Source organism: Oncorhynchus gorbuscha, linkage group LG19 (assembly GCF_021184085.1).
Source record: "Oncorhynchus gorbuscha isolate QuinsamMale2020 ecotype Even-year linkage group LG19, OgorEven_v1.0, whole genome shotgun sequence".
NCBI classification, from domain to species: Eukaryota; Metazoa; Chordata; class Actinopteri; order Salmoniformes; family Salmonidae; genus Oncorhynchus; species Oncorhynchus gorbuscha.
In genome coordinates, this window is record NC_060191.1 from 41789588 (window position 1) to 41802733 (window position 13146).

Below are 13146 nucleotides of genomic sequence, written 5' to 3' on the forward strand. Positions count from 1 at the left end.
TACCAAGAAAAGGAGAAGAAAAACATACACAATCATTTATCTTTCGTCTCTCTGTGTTTCATACATTTCCTTCAATTCGTAACAGGCTGAATGTACTGTATTGAACCGGAGAAAGCATCCGAGCAAACGAAACAGCGCCCCTCTGTCTCAGTATGTGCACCGTATCTATCTGATGCTATCTGGTCAGAAAGAGTATGACATTGTTACTGCCCATAGCATTGAATGCAAGGGAAGCCAGCAAGCATTTGGCCTCCTTTGCTAAAAAAATGTAATAATAGTGGCCAATCAGAATTGAGCTAAATTGAGTGAGCTCAGCTGTGAATGTTCGTGGGGCACCAAAAAGCCAGTTTGGGTTAGGATTAAGCCAAACTTCATTATTTACAGGTATTGTTTCATCTCATTGTGTTGTTGTCCTCTGGTGGTTGGCTAGCTAGCTGAAATTAGCCCTTTCCTAAATGATCCCATTGATGGAAATAGGGATTTGGACTTGTGGTGTTACTTAATTCTCTGTACTTGCCAATGATTATAACGGTGATTCTGATCCAACCATATTGCCCCTCGCTTGATGGAATGAAAGTTCAAAATGTTGCTAGATCTAGTATATTAATGTTAACTAGCTAGCCTGGCATATCGTTGCCCATGAAAGGAAGTTAGGCTAGCAGCAAGTATTTTAGCATGTGTACTGTATGACATTTAGAGAACATGAAAGAGGAGGATGGCATTGGGTGAGTCAACATGTAGCGGACACATCATATTTAGCTTACGTTGATTGGACTAAATTATTTTTGGTATCTTTTAGTTGTCACTGTATTAGCCAAAGCATAGGTGATTAGATGATGACATGTTGAAATGGTGCTGGAATAGTGGAGGCAGCGCCTGTTTTAACTCTCTGTGGTTCTAAATCAATAGTTGTTTAGGAGTCCGAAAATGTAGGAAACATTAACTTGCTTGACTATGCTGTAGGTCATGTAACTGTTTGTTACTTGCAATATGCTTTGTGGACTTCATCGGACAGATGTTGTTTTCCGGTTTTGTAATCAAACAAATGTGTGCTATAATTTATTTTGCCATTGTGTCTTCTTATTGTGTCAGCCTTAGGATATAGAGCAAACAACGCAATTATCACAACTCCAAAAAAAATGTATTCGCTTCCCCAGTGATTTTACTCAGGCACGCCCGCACGCACGCACACAAACCTTTCCTCTTTCTCTCTATTTTTTTCTCTCAGTCTATCTCATGCTGATGCCACACAAAGAGACGTTAATTAAATCTTTCCATTTAATTGATTTCGATCTCCTTTCATTTATTCGGTGTAATAAAACCTGCTGTCCGAAATCATCTGGCAGGGGCCAGAATAGAGCAATTAATCCCACTGCAGTAGCAGTAAAAAAAAGAGTTGACCCTTCATATTCAGCAGGCGTGAGTACACTGTATATTCGACAGCACATACAAATAAAGGAATTTTAGTTGAATTCAAATAAATCAGTATATCTGCAGATGAATGAAGAAATTAATCATTCCTCATTCATTTACTCACAGTCATTCGGTCATTTACTTATGTATTCATGCAGTGGTTCACATGCTTGACAAAGTCCATACAGTATGATACAACAACATAATAATCAGAAAGCCTGGACCCAGATACCAGCAAGACCTGAGGAGGAAGACATCTCATAGGGACTCCATTCGTAACACTTCACCAAACCTCCTACTCATTAGGCTTTAGCCACACAGACAGAAAGGCAATAACAATGGAAGTCAACTGTAGAAGAGTATAACAGTATAACAAATGGAGCCCTATTTACTATATGATGCACTACTTGTGACCGGAGAAAAAGTAGTGCACAATATAGGGAATAGGGTGCCCTTTAGTACTTCAGCTAAGGCCAGTACGTAAATCGCTTTGGTTCACCCAAGTTCAGTTCAGTAAATCTTTACTGTCCCTGGGAGACAATTAGAGTGCATCAAAAGAGACACAAGATAAGCAGCTCAACCAACACACAGTGGCTTAGAGTTCCAACACAGTTCTTCAGTCAGCATGCATGTGTGGTATTCAAAGCACTATCATTATCAACAGGATCATTCAAACATGGGATTGTACTTATTGGAGGTTATTCGTAAGGTCTAAATGGGGACACATTGTGAACATTAACGATCACGGCCAAGGCCTCGGTGTACTGTACTTTTTCACAGCTCAGCACTTAACACGGAAACCCTACATTTATACAAATACAGTCTAGCTAACCAAGTAGAAAATTACCTCTTAGTTATACCATTATAATGTTCCCTCCCGTGTTCCTCTCTTTAAACTACAGTAGCACCAGGAAACCCCTGGCATTCCCCATATCCCCAGGCTGTCACTCTTAATGTTAGGCCATGGTCTGTGACAGAGGCGTGTGGGTATTTGCTGTGGCCCGGCACGGTCCGGCTCTCCTCCTGTCAGATCCTGTCACCACATCCTCTTGTCCTGCTGCTCTACCGCTACGAGGCACCCAGCTGCCCAACCCACCCTGTGTGTGTGTGTGTGTGTGTGTCACTCTGTGTCAGGCTGCACCACTCTCACACAAAGCCCAGAGACCTCAGCCCTGACAGCAAGGATTGGATGAACAAGAGAGAAAGAGAATGAGAAAAACAGGAAAATAAAGGGTCTGGGAGATTGCACCGACACACTGATACAGACAACAACACAGTTTTCATTATCTCTATCTCTCACAAACACACACACACAGTTTTCTTCACTTCCCTTGTTGTTCCTAACAACCTTTGCATTTCATACGATATACCAGGAGGGTGAGTGCAAATCAATCCCAGAAAAACAGCAAAGGACCTTGTGAAGATGCTGGAGGAAACAGGTACAAAAGTATCTATATCCACAGTAAAACGAGTCCTATTTTGACATAACCTGAAAGGCAACTTAGCAAGGAAGAAGCCACGGCTCCAAAAGCGCCATAACAAAGCCAGACTACGGGTTTGCAACTGCACATGGGGACAAAGATCATACTTTTTGGAAAAATGGCCTCTGGTCTGACGAAACAAAAATGGAACTGTTTGGCCATAATGACCATCGTTATGTTTGGAGGAAAAAGGGGGAGGATTGCAAGCCGAAGAACAGGCAGCATCATGTTGTGGAGGTGCTTTGCTGCATGAGGGACTGGTGCATTTCACAAAATAGATGGTATCATGAGGGAGGAAAATTATGTGGATATATTGAAGCAACATCTCAAGACATCAGTCAGGAAGTTAAAGCTTGGTTGCAAATGGGTCTTCCAAATGGACAATGACCCCAAGCATACTTTCAAAGTTGTGGCAAAATGGCTTAAGGACAACAAAGTCAAGGTATTCAAGTGGCCATCACAAAGCCCTGACCTCAATCATATAGAACATGTGTGAGCAGAACGGAAAAAAGCGTGTACGAGCAAAGAGGCCTACAAACCTGACTCAGCTACACCAGCTCTGTCAGGAGGAATGGGTCAAAATTAACCCAACGTATTGTGGGAAGCTTGTGGAAGGCTACCTGAAACATTTGACCCAAGTTAAACAATTTAAAGGCAATGCTACCAAATACTAATTGAGTGTATGTAAACTTCTGACCCACTGGGAATGTAATGAAAGAAATAAAAGCTGACATAAATCATTCTCTCTACTATTCTTCTGACATTTCACATTCTTTAAATAAAGTGGTGATCCTAACTGACCTAAGACAGGGAATTTTTACTATGATTAAATGTCAGGCATTGTGAATAACTGAGTTTAAATGTATTTGGCGAAGGTGTATGTAAACTTCCGACTTCAACTGTATTTTACTGGCCTGTTGTGACCATAGAGCATGTGAGGAGGACTGTTACCCCAGAACATCCTGACCACCTATAATGCTAGGAGCAGTGAGAGTGGGGGAGGAGGTGTCTGTGCCTCTGAGGTCTGTGTGAGGACCAGAGAGGATTATGGCTTCTTCCAATAGATCTGAAAAAGAGCTGGAGTCAAGGCCACTCCTGCTCTCCTCTCTTCCCTCATTCTCCATCCACTTATCCTCAGTTCTCATTGGGTAGCTGACTGGATGACAGAGCTAACTGACATGCTAACTGACTGAGGCAGCCAGAGCAACAAAGTGTTAAACAGCAAAATCATCCAGGCAGAGAGATAACAGCCTAGACTGACACAAAGCTACAGGCTACGTAGAGAGAGAAAACAAAACACTCGCTCACGTTTAGAAAAAGAGAGCACCCTGTGTGTGTGTGTGTGTGTGTGTGTGTGTGTGTGTGTGTGTGTGTGTGTGTGTGTGTGTGTGTGTGTGTGTGTGTGTGTGTGTGTGTGTGTGTGTGTGTGTGTGTGTGTGTGTGTGTGTGTGTGTGTGCATAGGCTGAGGTTAGCCCTGTCACAACTACTGAATAATAGGCCCTGTGACTTTGTGCCAACGGACCAACAGTAACAATGAGAGCTGCACCACCCTGCCGAGAGCTGAGCTAACCGACTGTCCACCGACTGTCCACCGACGGCCCTCTGCTCTCAAAAACAAACCCCGCTAACACAGCCAACGCACGCAGGCAGGCAGGGGATTGACTCTCTATCATCCACACAGAAGGTATCCCAAGGGCTGGCTGCATGCTGACGGATAAGCACACAGCTCTGACATATGCAAACGCAATTTGTAGAGATCCAGAGATCTGGATGAGCATACTGCACGAAAGCACATGAAACCTGGTTAGATGTAAATCAACATGTCACGTAATGACTCCTCGGATTAGACTGAGACTTCACACAAGAGTGCTAAGAGTTAAAGAAAAATGGGACGTGAAATCTCGACGCATGAGATCAGCTTCTTGTATCAGAAAAAAATCTCTGAGCGGCTGATGGGAGAGGAAATTCAGCTGCATCTAGAATGCTAAGCTGTGTTCTTTACCACCCAACACACATGTCCATCATTGAGACAGCAGCCTGTTTGCATTTTGCCTCTGCCAATTCAAGGGTCAATGTGTGGATTGGAACGAAGTGTGGTGGAGATTCAGCAGCTCTGAATCTTATTACACAGGACAGATTGATAAAGATCTGATGGAGCCTAAGACAGAGAGAGACAGAGACAGAGAGAGAGAGAGAGAGGGAGAGAAAGAGAGAGAGAGGGAGAGAAAGAGAGAGAGAGAGAGAGAGAGAGAGAGAGAGAGAGAGAGAGAGAGAGAGAGAGAGAGAGAGAGAGAGAGAGAGAGAGAGAGAGAGAGAGAGAGAGAGAGAGAGAGAGGGAGAGAGGGGGAGAGGGAGGAAGATGGAGAGGGAGGGAGAGAGAGGGAGGAAGAGGGAGAGGTAGGAAGAGAGAGAGATGAGAGGTGACTACTGAGGGTGTGCACGATACGCACAGCAGAAACCGGAGCCCCTGCCTCGACGACAGCAGAACCGACCGATAGGGGACAGCTGGTACCATAGTGCTTGGATAACATCCATTGGGTGTGTGTGGGCGAGAGCAGTTGGGCACTTGGGCGTGTGTCCCGACTCCTTGGCTACCGTGTTACCATGTGTATGACGAGCAATCACAGCAGGACTTGTGTTTCCCATGTGAGATATTCTACATGGATCTGTTAGGAGGAAGGATGTTAGGGTCAAGATGGAGTCAAAACCAAGACCAATCCCTAGTTCCTCCAATCCCATAGGTACAGTATCAATACAGTGGACATAAAGACTATGATAAACACCTGTCACCAAGAGATGGGTCAGAACCACCTGGCATTTCATCTGACTACACCAAACCCAAAAGGATCACCAGAAATCCACTGAAAGAGAGGGTGAAAATGCAACATACCCAGAGAGGAAATCCCTGATCCCTGATTCTGGATTTGTACAGTAAAGCCCCAGAGTCCTTTTCACCCAAGGAGTCCAATGAGAAGACCAGCTCAGTGACTCAGGCAACTACTTTTCAAACGGCACCCTATTCCCTTTTGTAAATCCTAGTAGTGCGCTATATAGGGAATAGGATAACATTTGGGACGCACAAGGGAGCAGGGCAGGCTAATCCTATGTGTGTGTGTGTGTGTGTGTCAGGGTAAAAAATACCCACCATCCTTTAAGAAACAGAAATGTGACATTATAATCCTCATAAATATTAATGAAAGCCATGCCAGGGAGGGATAAGGTTACTGTGTTCATCAGCAGCCTGAGGAAGGGAGGTGGAAAAAGTGACAATGAAATGGTGAGAGGGAGAGAGGCTTCTGTTCACAACGGGAAAAGCTCATTTCTGTTTGTTCTTACTGCAGGGGGGAACCACTCCCCATATACATTTCTGTTCTGTCGTTTCCACACCAATAAGAAGCTGGCTCACACACTGAGACACACCCAACAGACAGACCAGACGACACGCTTCTCAGCCCCACAGCTGGGCATGGAGGAACAGCACAGATGTACAGCGCGCGCACACACACGCACACACACACACACACACACACACTGTGCTACATACAGTCAACATACACACAGCATAGGAGCACATACAGGACATGCACACATTCACCCCCCACCCAAACTGCAGAGTGGGACTGGGAGTGGCAGTGAGAAGGGAGCTCCCTCAGCCATCCTCAGACCACCACCCATTGTCAAAGCACTGCAGCAGCTCCCGCTCTTCTCCAAGAACACCCCGCTCACGTCTCACTGCTCAGCCTCACACTGCACGGAGGCACGCACGCACACACACACGCATACACACACTACACATTGCGTCCCATCTCCCCCACCCACACCCATCCTGCAGGGGTCTGCACAAACACCATGTTACCCTCCACCCTCACACTAAACCTTTCCACTCCACCACTCCAAAGGCCCAGCGCAAATTTAGTGTAAACTAATCAAGCACATAATTTGTGTAATTAAAAAACTGTGAAAATTGCTCTTTGGGTGGCATTAGACAGATTGAACAGCCTGTTCACCCCTCAGAGAGCAATCAGGACTGTATTTCCAAACTGAATGAAACACGCTTGATGTTTGTTCTGAGGCATTCGAGGAAGGGATGCGGTGGATATGCAGACTGTCAAACATCTACACTTGAGTTATTACTCTGTAACCTATGAGAGAGAGAGAGAGAGAGAAAGAGACAGACAGATTTCAATTGTGTTTCCTCTAACAGATAGTCTAGTCTGCAGTCTGTGCAATTCTGCAAATAATAGCCTATCCCCTGCATGAAAAGATCCCATAATAGATCAATTGGGAGGTGAGCACTTGGATACATTGAAGAGAAAATAATCCCATTTGGGATCCCGAACTGTAATGAAAAAGGGAGGAATGGACCATATAACCTACATGTAGTCAATGTTCACAAACTGCCATCCAAGGAGCAATACATAGTGGGTTCTCCTCCGTTAGTTTGGGGGGTGGGGAGTGGAGGGATATAGCGCAGGCAGGGAAATCCAAACTGCAGAAAATGTCCACACCAAGGAAAGCCCCACTACAGCCTTCCCCACTACAGCCTTCCCCACTACAGCCTTCCCCACTACAGCCTTCCCCACTACAGCCTGCCCCACTACAGCCTGCCACACTACAGCCTGCACCACTACAGCCTGCACCACTACAGCCTGCCCCACTACAGCCTGCCCCACTACAGCCTGCCCCACTACAGCCTGCCACACTACAGCCTGCCCCACTACAGCCTTCCCCACTACAGCTGCACTGAGCTGGGTGAATCCCCACTTCCCATCTCTATGACGCAAGCACAATGAATAGAGGATCCGTTTTAAAGGGGGACCAATTGAGCCTTGACTTGCACTTGCTTAACAATGATGCTGTGATTCGGTATTCACGTATAACGGTATATATTTATAGTTGGAAAAGCCTGTCATGTAATGTGTCTTTGAAGAACCTATAGATGATGGAGACATTGCTGCAGGATGGTGTTTTTTTGGGGGGGGGGGTTTGACAAGTGTTTTTTTTCTCCAATCATACAGGCGTTATAAAGGCCTAGCTAACTAATTTCGTGGAAAACTGCTTGTATTTGTTGCAGCACCCTCAGCACCCCTGCAGTTATGGATCCAGGCGAACTCAGAAGGGAACTAAAGGTCTCTAGGATTTCCAATTGATAGGCTATATGTTGAGCTTTATGCCTTATCACAAAGAAACATCTTGTGTCAACTAATAAGCTGTATGCAATTGACATATGGACATTTGCTTTCAAATTAATTGTATGAGGCTTTTATTTTTATCCGTGGACAAATAAAGACATTGGTTCTACACACTGTGCGCACCGTGTTGAGTAGCCTAAAGCACGGTTCCATATAGGCAACATCTTTAAGTATTTCAATCACGCAGCGGGAAACACTTCAGGGAAATGATGCAACATGGTATCTTATATTTATATGTGACTGTGCATTTTATCAACACAGCCTTTTACAATAAACGGAAACACAGTGACAGGTTTACATCTTGGTTGTGCTCACAATCTTCCCATCAATATTATTTGCTTGATTGTAAATCGTACTTCTGATAACTACTTTGCATTTTCAATTATTATTAAATCAATGGATCAAATCGAATATTAGAGCTACCCCACATGGTACATTGTTGTACTATATTAATCCATAGAGAATAGTCTACCCAGAACCCAAACAAACATCGAGCAAGTCAGTGTAAAAGGCAATGACTTAGTACATATTTCAACACATCAGACACAAGTCCTCAACATTCAAAACTGAACACTTTTATAAACACATTCTTACCTTATATCCTAGTTTTTAGAGTAGCTCAAAGCAGGTGCGGTCGTAAGGCACATATTGCTGTTGTTAACATGAAAAACGGTTCCCGTTAATTTTGCTGTTCTAGCCGCGGATCGGCTCGCATTCAGACAACACTCACAAACACGCTCAGTCAGTCTCTCCCAATCACATTGGAAGTGCGCGTTCTGGGAAGGGAGTTATGTTTAGGAGCGCGCATGGCACAGTGTTACGACCACGTGTCATCCGCTCGAGAAATGATGTATGAGCTAACCTACTTTCTTTATTAATTAATAACAGTCGCATTTCAGGTTGTCTAAAATATGTACAGGTGGAACACTATCCGTTCCTCAATGTAATCACTGAGACATTATTTGATGGGAGGACAGCTAAGGGTTCCATCATGTTGACGGATCCATGTGTCAGTGTGTCACATGTCACTGTGCCATGAAAGGCAAGGAAATATATATATATTCTTTCAGAGTCTTGAACAGGGTCCTTTACTTTTTTACTGTCCACTAAGTCCCTTGTTCCTGATGATGTTAGCTGACCAAGCACAATTTCAGTGGATGGTACTCAATAATAGGCTTCCCAGTGGGGTTTGGTCCCCAATGATATCCGTGGATATCTCCTTCAAATTGGTAACTTGGAATGCTTTTTCAACAGTCTTGAAGGAGTTCTCACATATGCTGAGCACTTGTTGGCTGTTTTTCCTTCACTCTGTGGTCCAACTCATCCCAAACCATCTCAATTGGGTTGAGGTCGGGTGATTGTGGAAGCCAGGTTATCTGATGCAGCACTCCATCACTCTCCTTCTTGGTAAAAGAGCCCTTACACCACCTGGAGGTGTGTTTTGGGTCATTGCCCTGTTGAATAATAAATGACAGTCCCACTAAGCGCAAACCAGATGGGATGGCATGTCACTGCAGAATGCTGTGGTGGCCATGCTGGTTAAATGTGCCTTGAACACCATCACACTTCCTCCTCCATGCTTCACGGTGGGAACCACACATGCGGAGATCATCCATTCACATACTCTGCGTCTCACAAAGACACGGCGGTTGGAACTAAAAATCAGAAAGACCAAAGGACAGATTTCCACCGGTCTAATGTCCATTGCCCGTGTTTCTTGTCCCAAGCAAGTCTCTTCTTATTATTGGTGTCCTTTAGTAGTGGTTTCCTTGCAGCAATTTGACTATTTTATTTATTTATTTTTATTTCACCTTTATTTAACCAGGTAGGCTAGTTGAGAACAAGTTCTCATTTGCAACTGCGACCTGGCCAAGATAAAGCATAGCAGTGTGAACAGACAACACAGAGTTACACATGGAGTAAACAATTAACAAGTCAATAACACAGTAGAAAAAAGAAAAAAAGTCTATATACATTGTGTGCAAAAGGCATGAGGAGGTAGGCGAATAATTACAATTTTGCAGATTAACACTGGAGTGATAAATGATCAGATGGTCATGTACAGGTAGAGATATTGGTGTGCAAAAGAGAAGAAAAGTAAATAAATATAAACAGTATGGGGATGAGGTAGGTAGAATTGGGTGGGCTATTTACCGATAGACTATGTACAGCTGCAGCGATCGGTTAGCTGCTCAGATAGCAGATGTTTGAAGTTGGTGAGGGAGATAAAAGTCTCCAACTTCAGCGATTTTTGCAATTCGTTCCAGTCACAGGCAGCAGAGAACTGGAATGAAAGGCGGCCAAATGAGGTGTTGGCTTTAGGGATGATCAGTGAGATACACCTGCTGGAGCACATGCTACGGGTGGGTGTTGCCATCGTGACCAGTGAACCGAGATAAGGCGGAGCTTTACCTAGCATGGACTTGTAGATGACCTGGAGCCAGTGGGTCTGGCGACGAATATGTAGCGAGGGCCAGCCGACTAGAGCTTACAGGTCGCAGTGGTGGGTGGTATAAGAGTATTGGAAGCTATTTTGTAGATGACATCGCCGAAGACGAGGATTGGAAGGATAGTCAGTTTTACTAGGGTAAGTTTGGCGGCGTGAGTGAAGGAGGCTTTGTTGCAGAATAGAAAGCCGACTATAGATTTGATTTTAGATTGGAGATGTTTGATATGAGTCTGGAAGGAGAGTTTAAAGTCTAGCCAGACACCTAGATACTTATAGATGTCCACATATTCTAGGTCGGAACCATCCAGGGTGGTGATGCTAGTCGGGCGTGCGGGTGCAGGCAGTGAATGGTTGAAAAGCATGCATTTGGTTTTACTAGCGTTTAAGAGCAGTTGGAGGCCATGGAAGGAGTGTTGTATGGCATTGAAGCTCGTTTGGAGGTTAGATAGCACAGTGTCCAAGGCCTGATTCACGCAATCCCCTCTGAACAGTTGAAGTTGAGATGTGTCTGTTACTTGAACTCTGTGAAGCAGATTGGGCTGCAATCTGAGGTGCAGTTAACTCTAATGGATTTATCGTCTGCAGCAGAGGGAACTCTGGGTCTTCCTTTCCTGTGGTGGTCCTCATAAGAGCCAGTTTCATTATAGTGCTTGATGGTTTTTGCGACTGCACTTGAAGAAACTTTCAAAGTTCTTGAAATGTTCCGCATTGACTGACCTTCATGTCTTAAAGTAATGATGGACTGTAATTTCTCTTTGCTTATTTGAGCTGCTCTTGCCATAATATTGTCTTGGTCTTTTACCAAATAGGGCCCTCTTCTGGATACCACCCCTACCTTGTCATAACACAACTGATTGGCTCAAACGCATTAAGAAGTAAAGAAATTCCACAAATTAACTTTTAACAAGGCACACCTGTTAATTGAAATGCATTCCAGGTGACTACCTCATGAAGCTGGTTGAGAGAATGCCAAGAGTGTGCAATGCTGTCATCAACGCAAAGGGTGGCTATTTGAAGAATCTCAAATCTCAAATATATTTTGATTTGTTTAACACTGTTTTGGTTACTACATGATTCCATATGTGTTATTTCATAGTTTTGATGTCTTCACTATTATTCTACAATGTAGAAATAGTACAAATAAAGAAAAACCCTTGAATGAGTAGGTGTGTCCAAGCTTTTGACTGGTACTGTATTTCCAATGACTACTACTGCTATATGTACCAGTGAGTTGTGAAGACAGAGCTGTGTATTTCTCCAACATGCCTTCAAGCATAGCGATGATCCTGTATGATCCTGTGATCATGCCGAGATGAGAAGTGAGCTGAGTTGTCTATAAATAAGACATTAGTCATTAAATTATCTACTCTGCGGCGAGAATCTTGCATGTATCAACAATGCAAATTTGCCAATTAAATACAGTGTGAAGGAGCCTTTGATGTTACTTTAATGAGTTATTGTCTGTAATCCTCCTTTGCTGATCATATATTTCATATTATTCTATTTCCACTGTGTTTTGGTTATAGGCTATTTATGAATATTAATCTAATGGATGCCATGAAGGTGCATGCACTGTGTATATACAATAATCAAATGTTGATATTGTAGAGAACTGCGGGGCAGGAAAGCGAACCGTGGTTCCTGGCGTGAAAGGTAAACACCCTACTCATCACACCAATAGGATTAATGGGAATTGGAACTTGGCTCATATAGCAAGGATCACTACATGCGTTAACATTTTGTGGTTGCCAAATGGGACCCTATTCTGTTCATAGTGTATTACTTGTCATACTTGAGTTTATAGTGTATTAACTGTCATACTTGAGTAAACATAAATATACCTTAATAGAAAAGTGAAATTCATCCAGTAAAATACTACTTGTGTAAAATTCTAAAAGTATTTGGTTTTAAATATACTTAGTATCAAAAGTAAATGTAATTGATAAAATATACTTAAGTATCAAAAGTAAATGTAATTGATAAAATATACTTAAGTATCAAAAGTAAAAGTATCATTTGTATCAAAGTATGATTTGAAAATTCCTTATACTAAGCAAACCCGATGGCACAATTGTCTTGTTTTTTTATTTTATTTACAGATAGCCAGAGACACACTCCAACACTCAGACGTCATTTACAAATGAAGCATTTGTGTTTAGTGAGTCCGCCAGATCAGATGCAGTAGAGATGACCAGGGATGCTCTCTTGATAAGTGTGTGGACCATGTTTTGTCCTGCGAAGAATTCAAAATGTAACAAGTCAGGGAAAATGTGTGGAGTAAAAAGTACATTATTTTATTCAGGAATGTAGTGAAGTAAAAGTTAGAAATCATCTAAATAGTAAAGTACAGATACCCAAGAAAACTACTTATGTAGCCTTTTAAAGTATTTTTACTTAAGTACTTTACACCACTTCCTGGTCTTTCACTCACTGAGCAATTGCTATGGTAACGATATACATGCTTGGAGACAGACAGGGAAGGCCATGAGTGACATTTAATTCCCTGAGTCAAACATCCTGACAATACACAGCCTCATCTCTTCCAGATGGAGGGGGTGTGAGAGAGAGTGACAGAGACATAAAAATAGAAAGCTACAAACCTGTCATTTC

The 13146-nt window shown here is 43.2% G+C and overlaps 1 protein-coding gene across 1 annotated transcript in view; it reads right to left on the reverse strand.

Moving 5' to 3' along the window:
* LOC124005390 (sodium/calcium exchanger 2-like) overlaps window positions 1-8835 on the reverse strand; it is a 122206-nt gene extending 113371 nt beyond the window's left edge. The window contains exon 1 of the mRNA XM_046314605.1: window positions 8682-8835. The gene's annotated coding sequence lies outside the window, so the exon portion shown is untranslated. The remainder of the gene's footprint in view (window positions 1-8681) is intronic.
* Between the last annotated feature and the right edge of the window lie 4311 nt (window positions 8836-13146).